Consider the following 26,941-nt stretch of genomic DNA (forward strand, 5'->3'; position numbering starts at 1 on the left):
GCGGCTTTGTTTTACGGCGTGGCTATTGAAAGGGCCGTCCTCAGGAACAAGGGTATTCGTCTATCAGACAGGCTTATGTGGTGGCTTCAAGACAACCACCGGTTTCCATTACGGCACATTCAACACGCTCGGTAGGACCTTCATGGGCATGAGGTTTCTTTAAACCAGCTTTGTCGAGCAGCCACTTGGTCTGGCAAGCATACTTTTCTAAAGTTCTACCACTTTGATACTTTTGCGGCCTCCGCTTCAGAGTTTGGCTGTGCAGTTTTGCAGACTTCTCAGCGCTCTCCCACCCGGGATCTGAGCTCTGGGACGTCCCCATTGTACTGAGGCTCCAGTGTCCCCTAGAGGATGAAGGAGAAATTAAGATTTTGGTACTTACCGATAAATCCCTTTCTCCGATTCCACAGGGGACACTGGACGCCCACCCTGCACTGCTCTACCTGCATTAGTTAATGTTTTCCAGGTTCAGACGGTTGTTTGTGTTTCCGTTGTCTGATTGGAATGTTGTTTTTGCTTTGATTCAACTGTTTACTTCTTTGTACATGAATGCTGTAGCTTTTCTGTCTCCTTCTCCTTCGTTTCCAGCTCCCCTCAGGCACAGTTTCTTTAGACTGACCTGGGGGGTATAGAGGGGGAGGAGCTAGCTACCATTCACATTTTTTAAAGGTGCAGGCTCCTGGTTAACCCACTTCTATACCCCATTGTACTGAGGCTCCAGTGCCCCCTGTGGAATCGGAGAAAGAGATTTATCGGTAAGTACCAAAATCCTAATTTTTTAGGTAGCACAACCCCACCCATTTTACAATAGATCAATATAATTGCCATAGTCACATCTTATCCTGGCATGTGAATATGCTCTGTAGTGTGAAGATGCAGTATTGTAAGTGAGCTATGCACGCTTCAGCATGTGTGTTTATTTGGAAAAAAGGTGAGATGTTTGGTTATCTGAACACAATCATACCAGTATCTGATACATCTTTCAGCAGTTTGGTTTTTTGTTTATATTTGACATAAGTGGTTAAGTTAACTGGTTTGGTCACATTGGTACGACTGCAGTCACAAGTGTTTAAACTGACAACATCGCATTATATACTACCACACTGCACTGACTGTGTGCCCTAGTTTTAGAAGAGGATATTGGTTATGCAGTAGTGCAGAAAAAAATAAGGGGATTTAGATGCACACTATAAGCACTAGGAATACTAAATCTAATAAACTCATCAATTAGTTCTTAGTACATGTTTTGCCAAAGATGTTTGCCCATCTATCACATCACGGTGACCTTAACAGGTGGGTCCCTAACATCTCTAATGCTGACACATTGTATACTTTTATCTAGGACTTACCTATAATAGTGCCCATTACATGTGTGTACTGCAATGCACAGGACCAATATTAATTAAAATCACCTGGTTTCAAAGTGTTAGGTAGGGCACTTTGTTTCTCACAGTTACTATTTTGCTGATCTCTGCAGGTGCAGAGATCCGCTACAGCAGGGGGAAATGATAATCAGTTACCCCGAACACGTGATCTGCATGGGAGTATATACCCATATGGGTGGTAAGGGTTAAAATAAAACAATCTTAAGGTGCCCATCAACTTGTCGATATGGGAAATATGGTACGATTATGACATCGTAGTCGTGCCGTCGTTTTCCTAGGGGATGCAGTGCCTACACTGAACGATTGATCGTTCAGTGTAGGCACATCCATCATCCCTGAACATGGCCAATATAGCATTATCAGCAGATTGGCCCGCATGTTCGGGCGATGATTGATGTCGGAAACGACCAGCGGGAGCGTGCATCGCTGGTTGTTTCTGACATTTGCATCCCCGATGTGTGCACGATTGCATGATTACGATGTTGTAATCGTGCAATCGCTCAGTGTCATCGTCTAGTGGATGGGAACCTTAATGCTGCAGAGGTCGGGTTAAAATAATTAAAAAAAAAACTAGTCACGGTTGGAAGGGGTAGGTTGCAAAAAATGGGCTGTTTACAGGTCTGTTGGTTTATAAAACTGTTATTTTTTTACTACGAAGGGCATGTTGATCATACTTATATTAGGATTTATGATCACCAGCCAAGAGGTCGAGAATTAAAGGCTGGGAATATAATTTCCTCATTAATGTGGAAACTAGACACCACCTTAGATAGAAAGCCAGGGCGGGTCAGAAGCACTGACATGTCCTGGTGAAAAATCAGAAAAGGAGGGAGACAGGAGAGAGCCCCCATGTCTGACACCCTTCTGGCTGAAGCAATAGCCAGTCTTTGCTGTAAGTCATTTGAAATTCACTGAGCCCAGGGGTTCAAATGGTGGTCCCTGGAGAGCCCTCAGGACCACAGCCAAATCCCAAGGACCAGTGGGACAAAGGGAGGCTGTATGCGAAGTACACCCTGCATAAAGGTGCTGACATCAGGAAGAGGAGCAATCCTACGCTGAAACCACACTGACAGAGCAGAACCATGCACCTTTAAGGAGGCTAGGCGGAGACACTGATCCAAACCCGCCTGCAGGAAAGCCAGAACTCTGGATATCTGAAACACCTGGGGATCGTAACCTTTAGGGCGACACCAGTCAAAGAAAGTATGCCACACCCTGTGGTAAATCCTGGCAGAAGCAGGCTTCCGAGCTCTGAGCATGGTGTTAACCACAGCTGGAAAAAGCCCTGGACCTTAGGAGGGATGTCTCAAGAGCCATGCCGTCAAAGACAGATGACTCAAATCCGGGTAAAGGCAAGGACCTTTGGACAACAGGTCCGGACGTTGAGGCAACAGCCACGGATTGTCGATGGAGAGACTCTGAAGATCTGAGTACCAGTGACATCTGGGCCACGCTGGAGCCACCAGCAGGATCGTGCCTCCTACTTGCTTGAACTTTCGAAGCACTCGAGGAAGAAGGGAGAACTTAGGAAACAGGTACACAAACTGGAAGGTCCACCGGACCAACAGAGTGTCTACCAGGAGAACCTCTGCGTATCTTGTTCTGGACCTGTACAATGGCAATTTGTGTTTGTGTCAAGAGGCCATGATGTCTATTTCGGGAAGGCCCCACCTGTCCACTAGAAGCTGAAACATTTCCTGGTGAAGAGGCCATTTTGACGGCTGAGGAAGTCCGCCTCCCAGTTGAGTACTTCTGGAATGAACACTGCCAATATGGCTGGGAGATTTCCTTCCACCCAAGTCAGAATGTGAGACACCTCTATCAGGGCCGCCGGACTTCGAGTTCCTCCTTGGCGGTGTATGTAAGCCACCATGGTGTTGTTGACTGACTGGACTTGCATGGGTTTTCCGTGAAGAATGAGTTTTGCTTGCTGAAGAGCTCTGAAAACTGTCCGAAAGTCCAATATGTTGATTGGAATAGCAGATTACACTGTCGTCCACCTTCCTTGAAACAGATGAGGACCCGTCACAGTGCCCCAACCTCGGAGACTGGCATCCGTCATCAGTAGAACCCAGTCCGGGATCCAAAAGGGGCGTCACTTGTTGATGAGACGTCTGTAGCCACCAGGCCAGAGACAGACATACTACATATATATATATATATATATATATAAATATACAGTTAGGTCCATAAATATTGGGACATTGACAGAATTTTCAGATTTTGGCCTCTATTCACCACCACAATGGTTTTGAAATGAAACAAACAAGATGTGCTTTAACTGCAGACTTTCAGATTTAATTTGGGGGTAATTACATCCAAATCGAGTGAACGGTGTAGGAATTACAACAGTTTCAATATGTGCCTCCCACTTTTTAAAGGGCCAAAAGTAATGGGACTATCAACTCAAAAGCTATTTCATGGACAGGTGTGGGCTATTCCCTCGTTATTTCATTATCAATTAAGCAGGTGAAAGGTCTGGAGTTGATTCTAGGTGTGACATTTGCATTTGGAATCAGTTGCTATCAACTCTCAATATGAGATCCAAAGAGCTGTCACTATCAGTGAAGCAAGCCATCATTAGGCTGAAAAATCAAAACCCATCAGAGAGATAGCAAAAACATTAGGTGTGGCCAAATCAACTGTTTGGAACATTCTTAAAAAGAAAGAACGCACCGGAGAGCTCAGCAACACCAAAAGACCCGGAAGACCACGGAAAACAACTGTGGTGGATGACAAAAGAATTATTTCCCTGGTGAAGAAAAATCCCTTCACAACAGTTGGCCAAATCAAGAACACTCTCCAGGAGGTAGATGTATATGTGTCAAAGTCAACAATCAAGAGAAGACTTCACAAGAGTGAATATAGAGGGTTCACCACAAGATGCAAACCATTGGTGAGCCACAAAAACAGGAAGACCAGATTAGAGTTTGCCAAACAACATCTAAAAAAGCAATTACAGTTCTGGAACAACATCCTATTGACAGATGAGACATAGATCAACTTGTACTAGAGTGATGAGAAGAGAAGGAAAGGAACTGCTCATGATCCAAAACATACCACCTCATCAGTGAAGCATGGTGGTGGTAGTGTCATGGCGTGGGCATGTATGGCTGCCAATGGAACTGGTTCCCTTGTATTTATTGATGATGTGACTGCTGACAAAAGCAGCAGAATGAATTCTGAAGTGCTTCGGGCAATATTATATGCTCATATTCAGTCAAATGCTTCAGAACTCATTGGACGACGCTTCACAGTGCAGATGGACAATGACCCAAAGCATACTGCAAAAGCAGCCAAAGAGTTTTTTAAGGCTAAAAAGTGGAATGTTATGCAATGGCCAAGTCAATCCCCTGACCTGAATCCAATTGAGCATGCATTTCACTTGATGAAGGGAAAATGCCCCAAGAACAAGCAGGAACTGAAGACATTTGCAGTAGAGGCCTGGCAGAGCATCACCAGGGATGAAACCCAGCGTCTGGTGATGTCTATGCGTTCTAGACTTCAGGCTGTAATTGCATGCAAAGGATTTGCAACAAAGTATTAAAAAGTGAAAGATTTAGGATTGTTTAGTTTGTCCCATTACTTTTGGCCCCTTGAAAAGTGGGACGCACATATAGAAACCGTTGTAATTCCTACATCGTTCACCTGATTTGGATGTAATTACCCTGAAATGAAATCTGAAAGTCTGCAGTTAAATCACATCTTGTTTGTTTCATTTCAAAGCCATTGTGGTGAATAGAGGCCAAAATCTGAAAATTCTGTCAATGTCCCAATATTTATGGACCTGACTGTGTGTGTGTGTATATATATATATATATATATATACACACACACTGTACCTCTGGAGAAAGCACCATTGTCTGTGACTATCCGATTGGGCAACCCATTCCATCTGGAGAGGATCAACTTCTACAGAGGTCTGTAATGAAACTGGGCATACTCCACCATGTTGAGCGTCGCCGAGTGAATGGATACTCGGCGAAAGTGCAGGCAATTGCGTATTTTTGCCTGCAACGCAGAGATCTTTTCTTCTGTCAAAAAGATCCTCTGGTGTTGAGAGTCCAACAGAGCACCGAGATGGAGCATCCTCTGAGAAGGAATTCCCTCAATGTCACATGATCGGAACACATCCAAAAGGTATTTACATATCTCTTTCATTTCTCTCATCTTTATACTGTTATTGTTGTTATTTTTATTGGAATAGAATGCAATTTATTACACTGTTATCTAGACATATGGGATTGCCTATTAATGAGATAATTAATGAGATAATTTAAATATTTTAAAGATGGTTTTGTATAAACACACACGTATTAATTAGTTGCAATTATCCAAAGGGTACTTATACAGACCATTGAGACAATGTGCATTCATGCTCCTGAGGAAGCTGGGATTACATTTACACAGGGAAACGCGTTGTGCTACAATTTACACCACCTTGGACCTATATGGACTATGACTCTTACCTACGGATATTTATTTGGACCTATTCTCTCCGGATCACCTGACTGCGGCTTACCACTATGGACACCCCTAGAGCACATACTAACAAAGATTGAGTGCTTATGGACTTTGGGGATAATCCTGCACTTACTGGTGAATACTGCTGCCTAATACATTGGAGGAGGTCCTAAATCCAGTAAGATATAATAGGAATGCTAGAGGTGGATATTCTTCTTTTTACCTATATTAGAACTTTTTAATATGTAATATCTTTAATGTTTTCAATTTTTATGCACAATACCATTGGGTTTAAATTGATAACAATATAAATAAAATACCTTTTATAACAACACCGTCTATAAGAGATAATAATCTTTATCTAGCCAGTGCTGGTTTTTTGTTTATTTTGCATCCAAGGAGGCTAGTTTTGGGTGTCGGGAGCTCCATGTATCTTCAGAGTACTCACTACTGTGATGACTGCTTAGGGATGTCCCCAGTAGATGATGGAGAAAACAACATTTTTGTAATTACTGTACAAGACAAATACATTTTCTAACTTCAGGGAGAACACTGGTTGCCCTCCCTGCGCTTTGTGGTTTTTTGAGCTCTTTCTTGAGCCTTGGCTGTTGTGTGTTGACTGACTATGATTGCTGTAGGTTGTCTTTTCTAGTTTGAGACCTGTTGTTGTGTGGGCTATGGATATTGTCTTGTTTCTTCCAGGTTCTCTCTCTTCACTCTGATTTGGGCTTATTTAAACCTAACGGAGTCAGGTAGTGTATAGAGGTGGGAGGAGCCTGTTTCAAATTTTAGGATTTGGAGTGATAAACTCCACTGACTATACCCCAGCATAACTCCAATGTCCCACATAGATATGTGGAAATATATTTTACTTGTAATTACTAAAACCTGTTTTGGGGAACTTACTTGATACTTAAAGTAATTTTGAGGTGTTCCATATGGGGGAAGTCCAGCCTGAGCATTTTTTTTGATAACTCTCCAGTGGGCTGAATTGACCGCTATTCCATCTCAACTTTATTCTATACACACATGCAACAAGATTACTGTACTTATGCAGTAGCATCGACAGATTACAAATTCTTACTCTTGAAAAAGCCATGGTCCTGGCTCCAAAACATTAGAAATAAACACAAAAACAAATGTTTATTTTTTAAAAAAATTTCCCCTAAATGCCTTCCAATTATCTATCTGACCTGTAGGGGACGTAAGCTATTTCCCATGCAGTAACTGTACCAGGTACATTAACTGAAGAGTTATTAATTTTATTGTGAATGAGCTAAAGCCTCTTCTAATTCCGTTCCTGACCTGTACGGGGCGTAAGCTACTTTCCATGTAGTAACTGTACCAGGTACATTAACTGAAGAGGATTTATTATTTTTTCAGTGAATGAGCTAAAGCCTCTTCTAATTCCGTTCCTGACCTGTAGGGGGCGTAAGCGTTTCTTATGCAGTTACTGTACCAGGTACATTAACTGTAAAGGATTTATTATTTTTATAATAAATCAGCTAAATACTCTTATAATTCTGTTCCCACACTGTGGGTGGAAAAAAGGTACATTTATAAAAGAGGAACTAGCTGGGCTTATTAAAATGTGCTATTTCCCATGCAGTTACTGTACCAGGTACATTTATAGAAGGGGGAACTAGTGGGCTATATTAAATGTGCTAAATTCTCTTCCAATTCTGTATCTGACCAGCAGTGGGCAAAAAGGTACATTCATAGAAGGGGAACTAGAGGTTTTTTTTATACAAATAGTGTATTTCCCCTTCAATAACTGTACCGGTACAAAAATGGAAGGGAATTTATACTCTTCCGGTGATGCACTGCTTGTGGTCCTTCACTTCCAGGAGGTGTGGAGTGTAATCTGCTCACCTGATACGGCTAGGCGAATGATTGCTCTGTACTTGGTGGGTGAATCTGAGTCTGGGTTACTACAATAGTGTTTCAATGCGTTTCAACCTTGAGGTCTTCCTCTGGGGTGTGTATTTTCTGGCATGATCCTTGGTGGCTTAAATCCTGTGTGGGATGTCCGTATTGTTCGAATCCTGTTTTCATATGTGATTGACACTAACATTCAGCCAATCAATAATGTCTTAATACTGATGGCGGTGGCCATTTTGTTGTGGACAAAGTACTAATAAAATAATGTCCTTCGTCTTTGACAGGGTTAAACATCCATATCATTGGTGGTGATAACCTGAAGTGTTGGATAGATGATAGTCTTGATGTCGGCTGTTATTGCAAATAGATTAGCAGTGGTAACTGTATTTTGTCCATCTTGCAAGGGGTTAATCAGCCATTTTGGTGGTGATACCCTGAGCAGAAATAAGTAAGTTATCTGTTTCTCTACTTTGATAAAACGATCGCATGTGGCTTGGAGTGGAAAGATAAGAAAAAAGGTGGTGGGGAGGAAACAGTACAACATACTGTATATGATATCTAATCAATGAGCCTGGTAGGTTAGATGGTGATGATATATTTTAACTTGTTTACATACAATTGAGCGGATTTTGTTATCTAAATTGAGGCCTTTGGGGGTAAAGGTATCTAGTTCTACCATACATCTCAGTTCTTCTCTATTAATTAGGTGTATGTAGTCGCCCCCTCCCCATCTTTGTTTGATTTCTTTTAATCCATAGAATATTAGTAATTTAGGGTTGCAGTTATGGTGATCCCTATAGTCAGTGCATTGACAGAGGATGGTCTTCTGTGCCTTTTTCTATATTGCGTATACTGTATGTTCTGATATACGTGTTTTCAGTGGCATAATCATTCTGCCCACATAGAGTTTAGGACAGGGACATTCTAATGCATAAATTACACCTTTCGTGTGACACGTAATCATACTTTTAATGGTGAACTTGTTGTTATTGCTTGAGGAAATGTTTTATAGAGTGGGTTTGGTGTTTTTCTGCCCTGTCACTTTGCAGGCTTTGCAGGTTCCACAGTGAAAAAAATACCCCTTTTGGTATCTCATGCATGGTTAGTAATTGCTGGGTTGTGGTTCTGGGTGCGATATGATTCTTGACTAATTTAATTTTGATGTCTGGTGCCTTGCGGAAAATTATCTTTGGTTTCAGTGGGAGAATGTTAGAGATTCATCTTGTAACAAAATGTGCCAATGATTGTTTATAACATGTTTGATTTGGTTGGCCTGTTTGCTATATTCTGTGATGAAGCAAATATTGGTATCACTATCTTTATTGGTATCCTTTGTTTTAATGTACAGTAACTAATCCATTTAATGATGTTAATGCCTAGTACCTGATAAATTTGTCCAATTTGTAATATCTGAGATTTATTGTTTTACAACTAGGCAACCCATGTAGCATTTGAATGTTTTTTCATTTTATGATAGATCTGAGATAAATACAAAATTAAACAACTTAAAATCTTATATTTAGTCTCTTCAAATTAATACACCCTTCTCACACAGTCTAGCACCAGATTTAGTCAGCACAAGGGGTATCTTTTTGTGACTATAATATTAATAACCAAAGCAGTTCCTACCACACAAAAAGCATAAGCAAAAAAATTTTTTTGCAAAAAAACTCTTCCATTAATGGAGATCAATTAGGATTCCTACGGGGTCATGTTATGTCAAAAATCTGATTATAGAAAGACATTGTAACATAATTCCTCATTCAGTCCTGCTGGACTCAATGTCTCGAAGTTGTAGATAAGTTCACATTCTCTTTGAAGCAATCTCTCGTCTCGGTCACCTCTTTTAAATGGTTTGATATGATCCAAGGGCATAAACCTGAAATCTTTAATACAGTGTCCATGGGAGGCAAAATGTCTTATAACAGGAGGTGTGCTATGGTCTGTTTTTATCAACACTTTCTTTATGGATGAGCGGTGCATCGCTATGCGCTCTTTAAGCATACGTACAGTTTTGCCAATGTATAATTTTCGACACGGACAGATGATAATATAGTCAATATATTTGCTCTCACATGTCATCCGATGTCATAGCTGGTATAAAAAACCTTTTGTCGGGTGTGTAAATGTATCATCTTTTAATAAATAGTGACAATTGACGCACCAACTACATCAATACGAACCACTCTTCAAGGCCAGCCAGCCTCCCGTGGGGGTACACAGACTCACATCTGTCTTGACAATTTGGTCCTTGAGGTTGCTACTGCGTTTGTATGCAAATAGAGGATTATTGTGACATGAATCTTTTAGTATTGGATCAGTGCTGATAATATGCCAGTGTTTAAGCACTGAGTCTCTAATTTTCTGTGAGGAAATAGAGTATGTGGTCGGGAACACAATCCAATCTATACTCTTATCTAATCTCGCCGGCTTGAGTAATGAATCATGGTTCAAGTTCAGACATTTCTGGATCGCTCCTTCGACCTCCTTAGTACAATAACCTCTCTTAATAAAGTCCTCACCCATTTTTTTAAGTGCCATTGGCAATTTGCTGGTGTCTGAGGTTATTCTTGTCACTCTCAACAGTTGGGAAAATGGTAGAGAGGTTTCGGAGGAAAACTTTCCGCAAGAAGTGTAGTGTTAAGATCTGTCGGCTTTTTGAACACTTCTGTCTCAAAGGAATTATTTCTATTGCACACGGCCACGTCTAGAAAAGTAATTGTGTGTGGACTGCTAGTGCAAGTGACCTTGATGGTACTAGGTAAATCATTCAAAATTAAACAAATTGTTCTAACAATCTTGTACCTCCTGTCCAAACAAAAAAAAATTTAATCTATAAAGCGCACATATAATGAAATATGTCCATAAAAAACACTGTTACTTTAGATATATGTCAAGTCAAAAGAATGCATGAAAATGTTAGCATAGCTAGGGGCCATGTTTGACCCCATAGCGGTGCCTTGCAACTGTAAATTAAAAGAATTTTCAAATTAAAAAGAATTTTTGTGCAAAATAATATCAGTCAACAAAAGAAAAAAGTCAATAGGAGGTCCTGTATAATTGGGATTATACAAAAAAATCTTCCTAATGGAAGCTATCCCCTCTTCATGTTGGTATATAAACTGACAATATCCATCGTCACCAGTAAACATTCTGAGGGGGGTGTACCGTACTGTTGCAGTTTAACCAAGAAATCAGTGGTATCTTTCAAAATACATGGAATATTCTGTACTACTGGTTGGCGAAAATAGTCTACAAATTGCGAAAGTGTTTGACATAGAGACCCCCAGGGAAGAGATGATTGGTCTACCCAGGGTTCTCGTCAGTGATTTATGGATCTTTGGGAGGATGTATAAGAAAGGATTCACTGGATGATCTTGCACTAAAAATTTAGTTCTGTGCTCATCAATCCAACCATTGGATAAGCCTATTTGAATCACAGAATCAATTTCTTTCTTAAATGAGGTTGTAGGATCATAAGAAAGTTTTTTGTAACTTGTAATATTGTCTGTTGACCTCATCGATGTAGTCACACCTATTCATCACCACAGTCCCACAGCCCTTATCCGCAGGATGGGTGATGACGTTCTTATTTTCTCTCAAACTCTTTATGGCTAGTTTTTCCTGTTTAGAGGTGTTATAAAATGAGGCCTTCTGTTTCCGCATATAGGGAATAACATCTTGCCTTACCAACCTCATAATTATATCTATAGATGGATTGATGCATCAAAATTGCTTGATACATGAAATGGAGATTTATTACCCTGTTCTTTAAGGCTCTTAGAAAAAAGTCCTTTAATTTAACCTCACAATTAAAGGGTCACTGTTTGTACATCTGTACAAAAGAGAGGCCCATGGATAATACTACCATCTCTGTAGGAGAAAGGGTATGCTCCAAAATATTGTATACAGTTACTTATTTTTCCCTTTCTGCACCAACTCTTTTATTCCTCTTATTTCCCCTTCTGCACTTCCTATTTTTATACAAGCTACGACATTGGATGACATGCGTGAGCAAATATATTGTCTATATTGTCATCGGTCCGTGTCAAAAATTATACATTGGCAAAACTGTAAGTATGCTTAAAGAGTGCATAGCGATGCACCGCTCATCCATAAAGAAAGCGTTGATAAAAACAGACCATAGCACACCACCTGTCGCAAGACATTTTGCCTCCCATGGACACTTTATTAAAGATTTCAGGTTTATGCTCTTGGATCATATCAAGCCATTTAAAAGAGGAGGTGACAGAGACAAGAGATTGCTTCAAAGAGAATGTGAACTTATCTACAATTTCGAGACATTGAGTCCAGCTGGATTGAATTAGGAATTATGTAACAATGTCTTTCTAAAATTGGATTTTTGACATAACATGGCCACGTAGGGAATCCTAATTGATCTCCATTAATGGAAGAGGTTTTTTTGCAAAAATTTTGTTTTGCTTAGGCGCTTTGTGTGGTAGGAACTGCTTTGGTTAATAATATGTTTATCAATGTCTATTTTGTTGTTATATATATTATGATTTCTAATTTAGGTTGTGGTAGTTGCTTTTCCTTTTTCCCGTATTATAAAAGCGGAAATCATTTTAAATGCACAACCAGCTTGGTTTTGCCTTTAAAAGGATTGCCGCTTTAAAAATATGGGAAGACTCGCAGGATTTCTCGTAGCGGCTACAGTTCACAAACTATTACATAAGCCCCATGGAAAGAGAAGATAAATGGAGACACTGGAGAGAGGAGGAGGGAGAATAAAAGGAAAGACAGAAGGGACAAAAAGCCAAAAACCACCTTTAGTTTCTTTATATTTGTGACTCAACAATTTATAGAGATATTATGCTATTATGTTGGATAGAATAATAAGAGAAAGCAGATGCCTTCATTTCAGTTCATGTAATGTGCTAGTGGCAGGGAAAATAGATTGTAAGCTCTACTGGGTTAGGAACTGATGTGTCTGAATTATGATACTCATTGAAATATTAAAAATGAGCAGTCCAAATAGGTGACCAGGACCATGTATTGTGTTGCAGCGGATAAAAAGACCAGAAATCAAGTGGCTAATTTTACTCCCCTCCCCTGTCTACGTCAGGCGACGCTTCCAAGTGGACGCAGCTGACGTGATTGGCTGGGTAGGACTGTGATGCGGCACGGCAGGATGGACCAGTTTTAAGTTGTCTCTCGGCGGAGACGCTTCCGGATTCCATACGCCGGTGTCAAGTCCATCGTTTATCAGGTGAGTCTCATTGACCTTTTCAATTTTCTGGCACCATTCTCCCTATTTATACGGATGCCAGATCATTATCCCTATACTCATGATGAAGGTGGTCTACCACCGAAACGGCCGTCAGGCCAGGGGCCAGCTTTGATGGTTGCACTGCTGTCACAGGGCTTATGATAAATATCATGCCGCTGGAATTTTTTGTGACAATTGCCATTGTATTAAGCAAGAATATGGCTCTGTATTGGATTGTGCTTTTGTACTAAAATCTTGTCTTTTTTCATAAAAGGTGGTGTGCTGGTCTCTTTGTGCTCATTTGAGCAAAACATTGATATATACAGTATATATATATATATATATATATATATATATATATATATATATATGAAAGTGGAATTGGGAAAAAGCATGCGCCTAATAGTGTAGTATTTGAAAACAGTGATGTACGTGCTCAAAATAAAATGTGCGTACCAAATAATAAATCTTTAAAGCTTATCTGTGATTTCTTTACTGGGGTTCCATATGGTGGGGTGTGTATGGTCCTCCAACAAATCAGGAAAACCTTAATAGGAAAGGCTCAAACAGAGCCAGATAGAACACAAATATAGTGTAGTATTTTTGTTTATATACAGCACATATAATTAAATATATATTGCGTACCAGAAAGATACTTGGACATCTGCATGTAATACTCTGATATTCCTCTAGGATCCCATGGACAACCTCATGGTCTGCGCACTGGTGGATAAGGTTTAGCCTCAAATAAGCAAAAAATTACCCTTATCACAGGTGGGGGGTTTTAATCACATTTACAGGGATACAGAGTAAACAGGGGTTAACACAACATAAGTAATAGGAATAGTAAAAATGCTTATCTGCAATAAATTCAGCAGAGTGGAGAGATACTGGAGCAAGGTCCCAACGCGTTTCGTCTATTCAGACTTCTTCAGGGGTGTTGGTGAGGTTTTTGGGGTGCCCTTTATATACTGTACAGAGCAGGGTGTTGATTAGCGCTATTTTCGGCTTTTTGCCGTTCTGCGCATGCACATACCCCCGCGGCCATCTTGTCTGACGTCATCAATGACGTCTGGTATTTCCCATAGAGCCGCGCGGTAAGGAGTGCGCATGCGCAGATCGCAGGCGGCCAGTTAACAGGCTCTGTCGCGATCGCGCTGTTTAATAATATCAGCGGGATAGGGTGTTTAAACAGGCATTCTATTACAATGAATAATAGGTACAGGAAACCAAGCCACTGCATTTAGATGGCAAATAAACAGCGGCGGACATTTTTCTGGATTCCTGAATAGGAAATAGACGGGCGGCCATTTTGTTGGTGGAAAATGCCCATGGTGTGACATAAAGTGGCCATTTTCTTCAAATTAAACTGGGCATATACATATGTCTAATGATTAATCTTTGTACAATAAACAGTAAATAGATAGTTACAGCTTCTATGTAAGAGGGTTATATGCAAACCTAATAACATAATATAATGATTAATACTGTGAAAACGTCTCATACATGGTGGCAGCCATCTTTTTGGTTGTAAACACAGTAAGAACAGGCGGCCATATTTTTTGTATTAGATTTCCCACAGAATGGTTATTGTATTTCTCCTAATACAGCTGAAGACAATGAGACATATACAGTAAACATGATAAATAAAAAGAACAGCATAAGCAACAGTGCATGGAACCATAAAATAGCATTAATATCATATAGGTCCTTTAGATTAAAAATTATTATTAAAAATTTTTTTTTATTACAATAAAATAATGGTGGCGGAGGCATGAGATATAAAGGGAGAGCAGGAAACAATGCAGAGACTAAAATGACTATTAAAAACTGAGATGCACTAAAAAATAGGCTAAAAGATATATAAATCTAAAAGAATGTTTAAAAGCCTATAAAAACGGAGCGATCTCGTAACTATCGTTAAGGCCATGTGGTATTAAAGTGTTTCATTCGAAAATCCAGAACATTTCTCTTTGAGATAGCCTGTTGGCTAAATCCCCACCTCTTGAGCCTAGTTTGACAACTTCAATTCCTTTGAACAGTAGATTATCCGGGTTGGCATTATGACATACCTTAAAATGTCTAGATATAGAATGACTTTCTACTTTGTTCTTGATATTCCTAACATGTTCCTGGATTCTGAACTTCAAGTTTCTTTTGGTTTTGCCAACATATTTGAGGCCAGATGGGCATTCCAGTACATATATTACCGAGCAAGTATTGCAATTAATAAATTGTTTCATATTGTATACTTTAGAATTATTGAAGTTGGAAAATTGTCTTCTGTTGGGGTGCAGATATCTGCACATGTTGCAGTGTCCACATTTGTATGCCCCAAGGCATTTATTTAAAACATTTGCTCACAGGTTTAATTTGTTGGAGCATACTCGGGGCCAGAAGGTCTTTGAGGTTTTTGGCTTTCTTAAAAACAATATTAGGTTTGTCTGGTAAAATTCCTGATAAAATTGGGTCCATCTTCAGAATTCCCCAATGTTTCTTTAGGGTCTGTCGTATTCTACCTTCATCTTTATTGAATTGTGTGATGAAAGGTACCATATCTTCCTTTTTTGGCCTGGTTTTGTATTCAAGAAGATCTTTTCTATCCAGAAGATCTGTTTTTGAAATAGCTTCTGAGACAAGGATCTCTGGATAACCTCGTTCTTTGAATCTATCTGCATAAAGAGCTATTCGTTCAGAACAAGTTTTTTTATTGCTACAATTTCTTTTTATGCGGTGGAATTGGGAAAACGGGATTGTTTTTCCAACCTGTGGTGTGACCACTTTTGTAATGCAGGTAGCTATTGGTGTCAACAGGTTTAATATAGGTTTTAGTGGAAATATTCTCATTATTTCCTTCTAGAACAAGATCCAAAAATTCAATCTCTTTTTTATTTAAATTAGATGTGAATTTAAGATTTAGATAATTTATATTAATAAAATCCATAAAATCATTAAAATCCCGCTCATCACCTTTCCAAATAATAATAATATCGTCAATGTAGCGTTTGTATAAATGTATCATATGTTTAAATGGGTTGTTGTTGTAGATATGCCCTGCTTCCCAGTTACCCATAAAAAGATTGGCGTAACTGGTTGCAAAAATCGTGCCCATTGCTGTTCCGCAGATTTGTAAAAAGAACTGGTCTAAAAATTTAAAATAGTTGTGTGTTAAGATGAATAAAACCAGGTCACAGATAAATTGTTTATGTTCAGTCTCTATGGAAGGATCCGCATCTAGAAATTGTTTGCAAGCTTCAATCCCTTTTGGATGTTGTATACAGGTATATAGGGACTGGACATCAATGGTCGCCCACATGTAGCTCTCGTCCCATTTCATTTCTTTCAGGATGTTTAAAAGACTAGTAGTTTCTTTTAAATAAGACGGTAGCTCTTTTACATACTTATTCAGGAATAGATCTAGGTATTCTGATACGTGTGAAGTTACTGAGCTTATTCCTGCAATGATTGGGCGTCCCGGTGGATTCCTAACATCCTTATGGATTTTCGGTAGGTGATAAAATATAGGAATAATGGGACAGGACATCATTAGGTATTGATATTCATCTTTAGTGATGATGTTTCTGTGCAGGCCTTTTACTAATGCTTCTCTTAGGAGGTCGACATATTCTTCTGTGGAATCTTTAGGTAGTGGTCTGTAAGAGTCTAGATCACCTGAGAGCCTGATAGCTTCTTTAGTGTAATCCGTTCTATTCATGATCACCAGGCCTCCTCCCTTATCCGCCTGTTTCAATACCAAGTTGTTGGATTCTTGCAGGGTTTTGAGAGCTTGTCTTTCTTGGATGTTTAGATAATTTTGGTAGATGCCTCCTTTTGTGTATCTATTAGGTCTTTTTTTTACCATATCATAAAAGATAGAGATGTTTACTGCTTTTAGATTCGAGAGGGAAAAATTTGGAAGTAGGTTTTAGACCCGATTTGGACACATTTGCATAATTAGATGTAATAGCCGTATCCTTCCTCATAAAATGCCTCTTCAAGGTCAATTTTCTAACAAACTTGTCCAAATCGATGAAAGTTTGAAATTTATTGCTCTTTTGGGTGGGTGCAAAGTTGAATCCTTTGCTAAGTAGCGAAATTTCTGGTGCCGTTAATTGATGATCTGATAGGTTGAAGATCCCTTGTGTCGTTGGATCTCTCATAATCTGTAAGGGTTTCTTCTTTTTGGTTCCCTTTCTGCAACCTGCTCTTCTTCCTCTGTGTATCTTTTTAATGGTGATGCTATTAGAGATTGGTCCCTGAACATTATACATTTTTGCGTTCGCCTGTGGTGAGGCGTAGGGGTAGGAGATAAAAAATCACTGTCGCTGTTGGATTCGAATCTCTCCAGTGTAGTGAATCTGTTTCTTAGCTGTAGATCTTGTCTGGTTGAATGGTTATATCCTGCTTTTTGTGCATATGTTCTTATGGACGGCTTTTTCCATTCTCTATACTGATTTCTACCTTTGTTTGGGTGATATGGCGTGTTAATATTTTTAGGGCGACTCCAATTCTTTATTTTGTTGTTTTCATAGTCAATCTTGTCTCTTAGGAACTTTTTCTCTTTAGTTTTAATTACCTCTTCTTCAGCTCTCTCCAGTTTTTTCTATAGTACTAGCTCGTTAGTTTTGTATTCCTCATTATCTTTATGGTGCGTAATAAATGTCTCTTTAGTTGTAATCTGTTGTTCGATGGCCTCTAATTGGTTCTTTTTTTCATTGATGATTAATTTCATTAAATCTAGGGAACAATTATGTAGGATCTTATCCCATTTCTCTGTAAAGGTGGGATTATCTTGCCCGAAACTGGGGATTTTACTAATGCGTAAACCCCTTGGGATTCTGTTAGCTTTAACAGAAAATTCTAAGCCCTTAATGTCCCACCAGATCTTAGTTTCTTTAATAAGTAATTTTTCTAGATCCCAGAAAAAAAGGTCAATGTTCTCATTGCATTCTACGTGACCCATATTGGTGTCTTCACTAAATATTTTTAAACAGAGATCTGACCTTTTTGAACCTAGGCCCTGTGCTCGAAACATACTTATAAAGTGACGAAGTGCAAATAGATAAATAAATAAATAGATAAATAAAGGTGAAAGTCAGTTAAAATACACACAATTAAACATAAAGATAAAGACAACACCTGGCAGCCAAGTCTAGGAATATTGCCGGATATAAAGTTTGTAAGGAGTGTATAGACCGGCGCACTGGTTAAAGTCTTTATGAACGTGTTGCACTACTTGTGCAATAGGTGTGTTTCAAGACAAAGTACAGTCCATATAGTGCTGGCACATATGACACTTTTAATCCCTCTGGTGGAGGTGGCAGCAGTCTTCCCAGGTTCCTGAGCGGCGATCAGGATAGATAGGATCTGAAAGTGGAATTGGGAAAAAGCATGCGCCTAATAGTGTAGTATTTGAAAACAGTGATGTACGTGCTCAAAATAAAATGTGCGTACCAAATAATACATCTTTAAAGCTTATCTGTGATTTCTTTACTGGGGTTCCATATGGTGGGGTGTGTATGGTCCTCCAACAAATCAGGACAACCTTAATAGGAAAGGCTCAAACAGAGCCAGATAGAACACAAATATAGTGTAGTATTTTTGTTTATATACAGCACATATAATTAAATATATATTGCGTACCAGAAAGATACTTGGACATCTGCATGTAATACTCTGATATTCCTCTAGGATCCCATGGACAACCTCATGGTCTGCGCACTGGTGGATAAGGTTTATCCTCAAATAAGCAAAAAATGACCCTTATCACAGGTGTGCTTTTCCACAGAAAGGGGGGTTTTAATCACATTTACAGGGATACAGAGTAAACAGGGGTTAACACAACATAAGTAATAGGAATAGTAAAAATGCTTATCTGCAATAAATTCAGCAGAGTGGAGAGATACTGGAGCAAGGTCCCAACGCGTTTCGTCTATTCAGACTTCCTCAGGGGTGTTGGTGAGGTTTTTGGGGTGCCCTTTATCAGGAATTTTACCAGACAAACCTAATATTGTTTTTAAGAAAGCCAAAAACCTCAAAGACCTTCTGGCCCCGAGTATGCTCCAACAAATTAAACCTGTGAGCAATGTTTTAAATAAATGCCTTGGGGCATACAAATGTGGACACTGCAACATGTGCAGATATCTGACCCCAACAGAAGACAATTTTCCAACTTCAATAATTCTAAAGTATACAATATGAAACAATTTATTAATTGCAATACTTGCTCGGTAATATATGTACTGGAATGCCCATGTGGCCTCAAATATGTTGGCAAAACCAAAAGAAACTTGAAGTTCAGAATCCAGGAACATGTTAGGAATATCAAAAACAAAGTAGAAAGTCATTCTATATCTAGACATTTTAAGGTATGTCATAATGCCAACCCGGATAATCTACTGTTCAAAGGAATTGAAGTTGTCAAACTAGGCTCAAGAGGTGGGGATTTAGCCAACAGGCTATCTCAAAGAGAAATGTTCTGGATTTTCGAATTAAACACTTTAATACCACATGGCCTTAACGATAGTTACGAGATCGCTCCGTTTTTATAGGCTTTTAAACATTCTTTTAGATTTATATATCTTTTAGTTTGTTTTTTAGCCTATTTTTTAGTACATCTCAGTTTTTTAATAGTCATTTTAGTATCCGCATTGTTTCCTGCTCTCCCTTTATATCTCATGCCTCCGCCACCATTATTTTATTGTAATAAAAAAATTTTTTTAATAATAATTTTTAATCTAAAGGACCTATATGATATTAATGCTATTTTATGGTTCCATGCACTGTTGCTTATGCTGCTCTTTTTATTTATCATGTTTACTGTATATGTCTCATTGTCCTCAGCTGTATTAGGAGAAATACAATAACCATTCTGTGGGAAATCTAATACAAAAAATATGGCCGCCTGTTCTTACTATGTGTTTACAACCAAAAAGATGGCTGCCACCATGTATGAGACGTTTTCACAGTATTAAGTTATATTATGTTATGAGGCGATTTTTGCATATAACCCTCTTACATAGAAGCTGTAACTATCTATTTACTGTTTATTGTACAAAGATTAATCATTAGACATATGTATATTCCCAGTTTAATTTGAAGAAAGTGGCCACTTTATGTCACACCATGGGCATTTTCCACCAACAAAATGGCCGCCCGTCTATTTCCTATTCAGGAATCCAGAAAAATGTCCGCCGCTGTTTATTTGCCATCTAAATGCAGTGGCTTGGTTTCCTGTACCTATTATTCATTGTAATAGAATGCCTGTTTAAACACCCTATCCCGCTGATATTATTAAACAGCGCGATCGCGACAGAGCCTGTTAACTGGCCGCCGCGATCTGCGCATGCGCACTCCTTACCGCGCGGCTCTATGGGAAATACCATTGATGACGTCAGACAAGATGGCCGCGGGGGTATGCGCATGCGCAGAACGGCATAAAGCCGAAAATAGCGCTAATCAACACCCTGCTCTGTACAGTATATAAAGGGCACCCCAAAAACCTCACCAACACCCCTGAGGAAGTCTGAATAGACGAAACGCGTTGGGACCTTGCTCCAGTATCTCTCCACTCTGCTGAATTTATTGCAGATAAACATTTTTACTATTCCTATTACTTATGTTGTGTTAACCCCTGTTTACTCTGTATCCCTGTAAATGTGATTAAGACCCCCCTTTCTGTGGAAAAGCACACCTGTGATAAGGGTCATTTTTTGCTTATTTGAGGATAAACCTTATCCACCAGTGCGCAGACCATGAGGTTGTCCATGGGATCCTAGAGGAATATCAGAGTATTACATGCAGATGTCCAAGTATCTTTCTGGTACGCAATATATATTTAATTATATGTGCTGTATATAAACAAAAATACTACACTATATTTGTGTTCTATCTGGCTCTGTTTGAGCCTTTCCTATTAAGGTTTTCCTGATTTGTTGGAGGACCATACACACCCCACCATATGGAACCCCAGTAAAGAAATCACAGATAAGCTTTAAAGATTTATTATTTGGTACGCACATTTTATTTTGAGCACGTACATCACTGTTTTCAAATACTACACTATTAGGCGCATGCTTTTTCCCAATTCCACTTTCAGATCCTCTCTATCCTGATCGCCGCTCAGGAACCTGGGAAGGCTGCTGCCACCTCCACCAGAGGGATTAAAAGTGTCATATGTGCCAGCACTATATGGACTGTACTTTGTCTTGAAACACACCTATTGCACAAGTAGTGCAACACGTTCATAAAGACTTTAACCAGTGCGCCGGTCTATACACTCCTTACAAACATATATATATATATATATATATATATATATATATATATATATAATGTGTGCGTGTGTTTTATTTTGAACAAAGAATCAAAACATTGTACAATGCCATGCAAATAAAATCATTGAGACAAACAACAGACATGAGTTTATCCTATGGATATATCATATATTGAACAAAGGCCAAACCAAAAATTTTAGAAAACATAAATTAAACATAACAGTGCTGCATGGACTAGGAAACTCTCAATGATGATATAGGAGGGTCATTATCTACTAGGCATAATGAGTACCACAAGGCAGATGAAAAGCATTGGAACACATTACTTCCATCATTAAGAAATGGAACAGATGTGGCAGCACACACAGCCTCTGTATGTCACTTTTATATTCCCATCTCATTCCCCCCTTGAAGACTGGCTCACAGGTCACACTGACAGTGCTCACCTTCTTTGCCCTGTGGATCAGGCATTTACAGACTCTTTCCTGAGCTGTGAGCTGGGCACACCTGATGACATACTATACAGGAGACACTCAGCTCACAATGGGTTTGATCAGCTTCTTCCTGAACTAGTCACACCACTTCCTTCTCTTCAAAACCTCCTTCAGTGCTTGAAGCTTCCGCATGACACCCCTGTTGGCCTACAGTACCAAATACATTTTCCTTAACTAAAATCAAATCAGTTAAAATTATTTGTATTGCAGCTAACTACTCAATGTAAAAGCATTGTTGATAATCTAATTGCTTCTGCAGATTGCTTTGGTGGCAAACCTGTTAAATACTGTATTTCCATAGTCCCGTAGCTTTAAAGGCAGTTATGTCATACAAACTGAAAATTCTTATCAAGTCACTTTTTTTCTTTTTTAGAAGAGATGATTCTGAGATCCTCCGCAAAAAGAAATCTGTAATATGTGACTGGGTAAATTATAGATATGGCCTCTGGTAATCAGGGCAGCGCATATTGAGCCTGATTTATATTTTAACCAAGAATCTTCTAAGTACGTATAGAGACATATTACAAACCTAGTTAGTGAATATGATGGAAATAATCCTACATAATATATATTTAACTTATGTTTTTACCCACTTATATTATTTATCTATTCTATCCTGTTTTACTAGTTGTTATACTTCATTCACATACAGGGAAATTATTTTACCTTGGCAAGGGGCACAGATATTAACCTATCATAAAGATATTTTAGTCAGCCACTGTAATTTAATATTACAGCAACCTCTGAATCTGTTTTCAGAGTCCTCTGATATGCATTTGCTTATAAAGATAAGGTGCCTACACACTTGGCGATGTGCTCACGATCCCACATCGTGTCCGATTTCCCCTTGAACTCTCCCCAGCAGCTCCCTGGCAGTCGTGTGCACGATTTGGTGTTAAGAACTGTCCAATGTGACAAACGATCTATCGTTCCTCCTAACTATTTCCGTGCATCGTGACTGAGATTGTCAGATCTGCCCTAAAGCACGGCAGATCTGAAGATGAGATGTACGACCTGCGGGGACGCGCAGCGGCACCGTGAGTGGGGACTCACGATTTGGACATATTTTACACGATTTGTAGTCAAAATGCGTCTGAATCAGGCAAATCGTGTAAAATATCGCTAAGTGTGTAGGCACCTATACAATACATCTACATCTTCATACTTTCTTCAAATACATAAACTTTTTTATTTCTTTGAATGATGCACAATATGTTTTTTTATAGAAACTACTTTTGCTACCTAGTTATTAGTTTTTGACTACCGGCCAATGCTATATTTATCATGTTTGCTTGTATGTGTCTCATAAAAACTTTTTATATAAATATCTTTTTTCTAGAACACCATCTGGTAGTTATAATAACAGTAAAAAAAAAGATAAAATATGGTAAAATACTTGATTTTGCAAAGCCAAGAAATAGAAGCAGCGTGTTAGCATCTAATAAAATATCTTACCATGATACAGTTGGAGCATTGGGTGATACAGGAGGATAAATCTGGTCCTCTGGATACAGTTCTTATGTTTAATTTTTGTCAAAATTATATATTAACACATTAAGACCGTTTTTTAATTACAAAAGATAATACTGTACTTTAACCAGATAATATGATTCACTGGGTTTAAGGATTGAACAGTCATTATTTGTGATTAAATTGAATCATCCCAAATCTACTGATCTTATTATGTATTCCCTTTCATACCAGATTGTACTTTAAGCCTGCTTTAGCAGTTCCTTGAGTCAATTATTGAGCTCTATAAAGGTTTCTCCTTATCCACTCTTTTCCCACCTTCTTTTCTGAAGACAATGTTAAACAGAGATTAAAGCAATCTTTCATTAAAAGAAGCATTGTCCTTTCCTTTCAACATACAGAAGATTTCTTCTCTCTTATTTTCTTAAACTACTGTAGAAACATTTAAAATATTTTCTATCCTTTGATATTGTTAATGATAGACCCCTGAATGTCTAAAATAGAAGGCTTCTAATGGGTATGCTACAGATCACACACACGCAAACTTACACCCAGCACTGTAAGTACTGTCATGGTGCCTTCCACCATTAACCATGTGAGGGAGATGAATCTGTTTAAATTTAACGTGGCGGCACTCCGGGTCTGAATCTCAATAATAGATAATACACATTACACTCCTGTATTTCCAATGTTTCAAAAGTTTTTACTAAAATCAGGGATAAGTGTATAAAACAGACACATATAAATTCTACTCACCAACTAATGTTCAATATTTATATATACCATATTTATATATATTAGCTGATGTACCTGGTTTCACTCGGGTAGACCTTAGATATTTACTGTTTCCATTTCCATCTCACCACCCCAGTAACACATTAATCCTTCACCTCTACCCTCCCTCACCTATGTACTAACATATTTCACTCCCTCACCTCTGTAGTAACACATTATCCTCACTCACCTCTGTAGTAACACATTTCCCTCCCTCGCCCATGTTGTAACACATTCAACATTCCCCTCCCTCACCTGTGTAGAAATACAATCCCTCCCTCACACCTGTAGTAACACATTATCCCGTCTCACACCAGTAGTAACTTATTCCCCTCCCTTATCTCTGAAGTAATACAATCCCCTCCCTTACTTCTGTAGTAACACATTACTTCCGCTCTCCCCTGTAGTAACACATTCCCTTCCCTCACCCATGTTGTAACACATTCCCTTCCCTCACGCCGTAGTAAAACATTTAACATTCCCCTCCCTCACCTGTGTGGTAACACATTCCCTTCCCTCGCTATTCAAATAGGGGAGCTACACCAACTGCCATTGATGTTTGGCAGCACTTGGGGTGACAGTTGGTGTTTGCATATTCAATTGTGCTGCAGCCACGGTCAGTCAGTCAGTCAGGACATTGCACATGGGGAGGAAACATTTCAGCCCTTTTCACCCCCTTAGGAGTTGAATTTCGAAAATCCCTTCTTATTGGGTACCTACATCATGTAAGGCATATACCCCCCGATTTTTATGTTCTAGGTTCAGGGGTTTGGTGGGCTGGGCATTGATGAATCAGTGAGTCAGTCAGTACATTTGATTTTATACAGCGGGTAAAATAAGTATTGAACACAACATTTTCCACAGTAAATATTTGTAATGGGGTTATTGTAATAAAATGTTAATCAAATGTCAGCAACAACCCATGCAATCCACACATGCAAAGAAATCAACCATAGATACCCATATATTAAGTTATGTGTAATAATGTGAAATGACACAGGAAAAAAGTACTGGAACACATGAAGCAAGGGAGGTGCAAAAAGGCATGGAAAGCCAAGACACCAGCTGAAATCTAATCTGTAATTAGAAAGCCTGCCCCTTGTCAGAGCAAATTATTATAAAATGGTTCAGTCCCAACTGGGCCTATAAAAGGTGTCTCGTTACCAAGATGTCACACAAGAAACATCTCATGATTGGTAAAAGCAAAGAGCTCTCTCAAGACCTTTGCAACCTTATTGTTGCAAAACATACTGATGCCATTGGTTATAGAAGGATTTCTGAATGTTCCAGTGAGCACTGTCTGGAAGAACATCATTTCACCATAAACCACCCATGGCCAGGTGCTCCTCGCAAGATTTCTGACACTGGAGTGAAAATAATTATCAGAAGATTTATCCAAGAGCCAAGGACCACTTGTGGAGAGCTACAGAAAGACCTTGAATTAGCAGGTACAATTGTTTCAAAGAAGTAGTGCATTCAACCGCCATGGCCTGTATACATGCTTACTACACAAGACTCCATTGCTGAAGAAAAAGCATGTTGAAGCTTGTTTAAAGTTTGCTGCGCAACATTTGGACAAGCCTGTGAAATACTGGGAGAATATAGTCTGGTCAGATGAGACCAAAATTTAACTCTGTGGATGCCAGCATACACACCATGTTTGGAGGAGAAATTGCACTGCACATCACCCCAAAAGCACCATACCAACAGTGAAGTTTGGAGGTGGGAACATCATGGTGTGGGGCTGTTTTTCAGCATACGGTACTGGCATACTTCATTAAATTATAGGAAGGATGAATGGAAAAATGTACTGAGACATTCTTGATAAAATCTGCTGCCATCTACCAGGATGCTGAAGATAAAACAAGGGTGGACATTTCAGCAGGACAATGATCCCAAACACTCTCAATTGATTTCAGAGAGAGAAAATAAAGCTGCTAGAATGGCCTAGCCAATCACCTGACTTGAATGCAATTGACAATTTATGGAAAGAAGTAAATATAACAGTTCAAAGAAGAGGCCCATGGAACCTTCAAGATTTGAAGACGTTTTGTGTGGAAGAATGGGCCAAAATCACACCTGAGCAATGCATGCAACTAGTTTCTTCATACAGGAGGCATCTTGAAGCTGTCATTACAAAGAAAGGCTTTTGTACGAAGTATTAAATACATTTCAGTAAACGTGTTCAATACTTTTTCCCTGTGTCATTTCGCATTATTACACATAACGTAATTTATGGACATCTATGGTTTGATTTCTTTGCATGTGTGGTTTGCATGGGTTGTTGCTAACATTTGGTGAAAATTTCATTACAATAGCCCCATTACAAATATATTTACTGAAAAAAATGTTGATGTGTTCAATACTTATTTTACCCATTGTATATTTATTTATTATTTATTACCAGTTATTTATATAGCGCACACATATTCCGCAGCGCTTTACAGAGAATATTTGGTCAATCACATCAGTCCCTGCCCCAGTGGACCTTACAATCTATATTCCCTATCACATGCGCACACACATACACACTAGGTTTAATTTGTGTTGGGAGCCAATTAACTTACCAGTATATTTTTGGAGTGTGGGAGGAAACTGCAGTACTCGGAGGAAACCCACGCAAGCACAGGAAGAAAATACAAACTCCACACAGGTAGGGCCATGATGGAATTCCGACCCATGACCTCAGTGCTGTGGGGCAGTAATGCTACCCATGACACCATCTGTGCTGCCCCATATATATATATATATAGTGTGTGTGTGTGTGTGTGTGTCTGTCCTTTATGCACTGCCAGGGTTTATACCTAGCTCCACAAAATTTGGCATGGTAGTGTAGTTTGACCAGGATTCGATTTTTGGCTATGTTCATCAGGGCCATGTAGATCTAAATGGTGTCCACCAAGTAGACCCTGGAGCACATGTTTTGAAATTTTGGTTTAAGCAAGTTCGCTCAGGATGTCTTCCAGT

At 39.1% G+C, this 26,941-nt stretch overlaps 1 long non-coding RNA gene across 2 annotated transcripts in view; it reads left to right on the plus strand.

Moving 5' to 3' along the window:
- Positions 1 to 26,941, plus strand: part of LOC148522221 (uncharacterized) — a 62,973-nt gene that overhangs the window by 13,332 nt on the left and 22,700 nt on the right. For both annotated transcript variants that reach the window (XR_015878769.1, XR_015878768.1), the window contains exon 2: positions 12,817 to 12,960. This is a non-coding gene — a long non-coding RNA (uncharacterized LOC148522221). The remainder of the gene's footprint in view (positions 1 to 12,816; positions 12,961 to 26,941) is intronic.

This window comes from Taudactylus pleione, unplaced genomic scaffold (assembly GCF_031769625.1).
Source record: "Taudactylus pleione unplaced genomic scaffold, aTauple2 ptg000150l, whole genome shotgun sequence".
Lineage (NCBI taxonomy): Eukaryota > Metazoa > Chordata > Amphibia > Anura > Myobatrachidae > Taudactylus > Taudactylus pleione.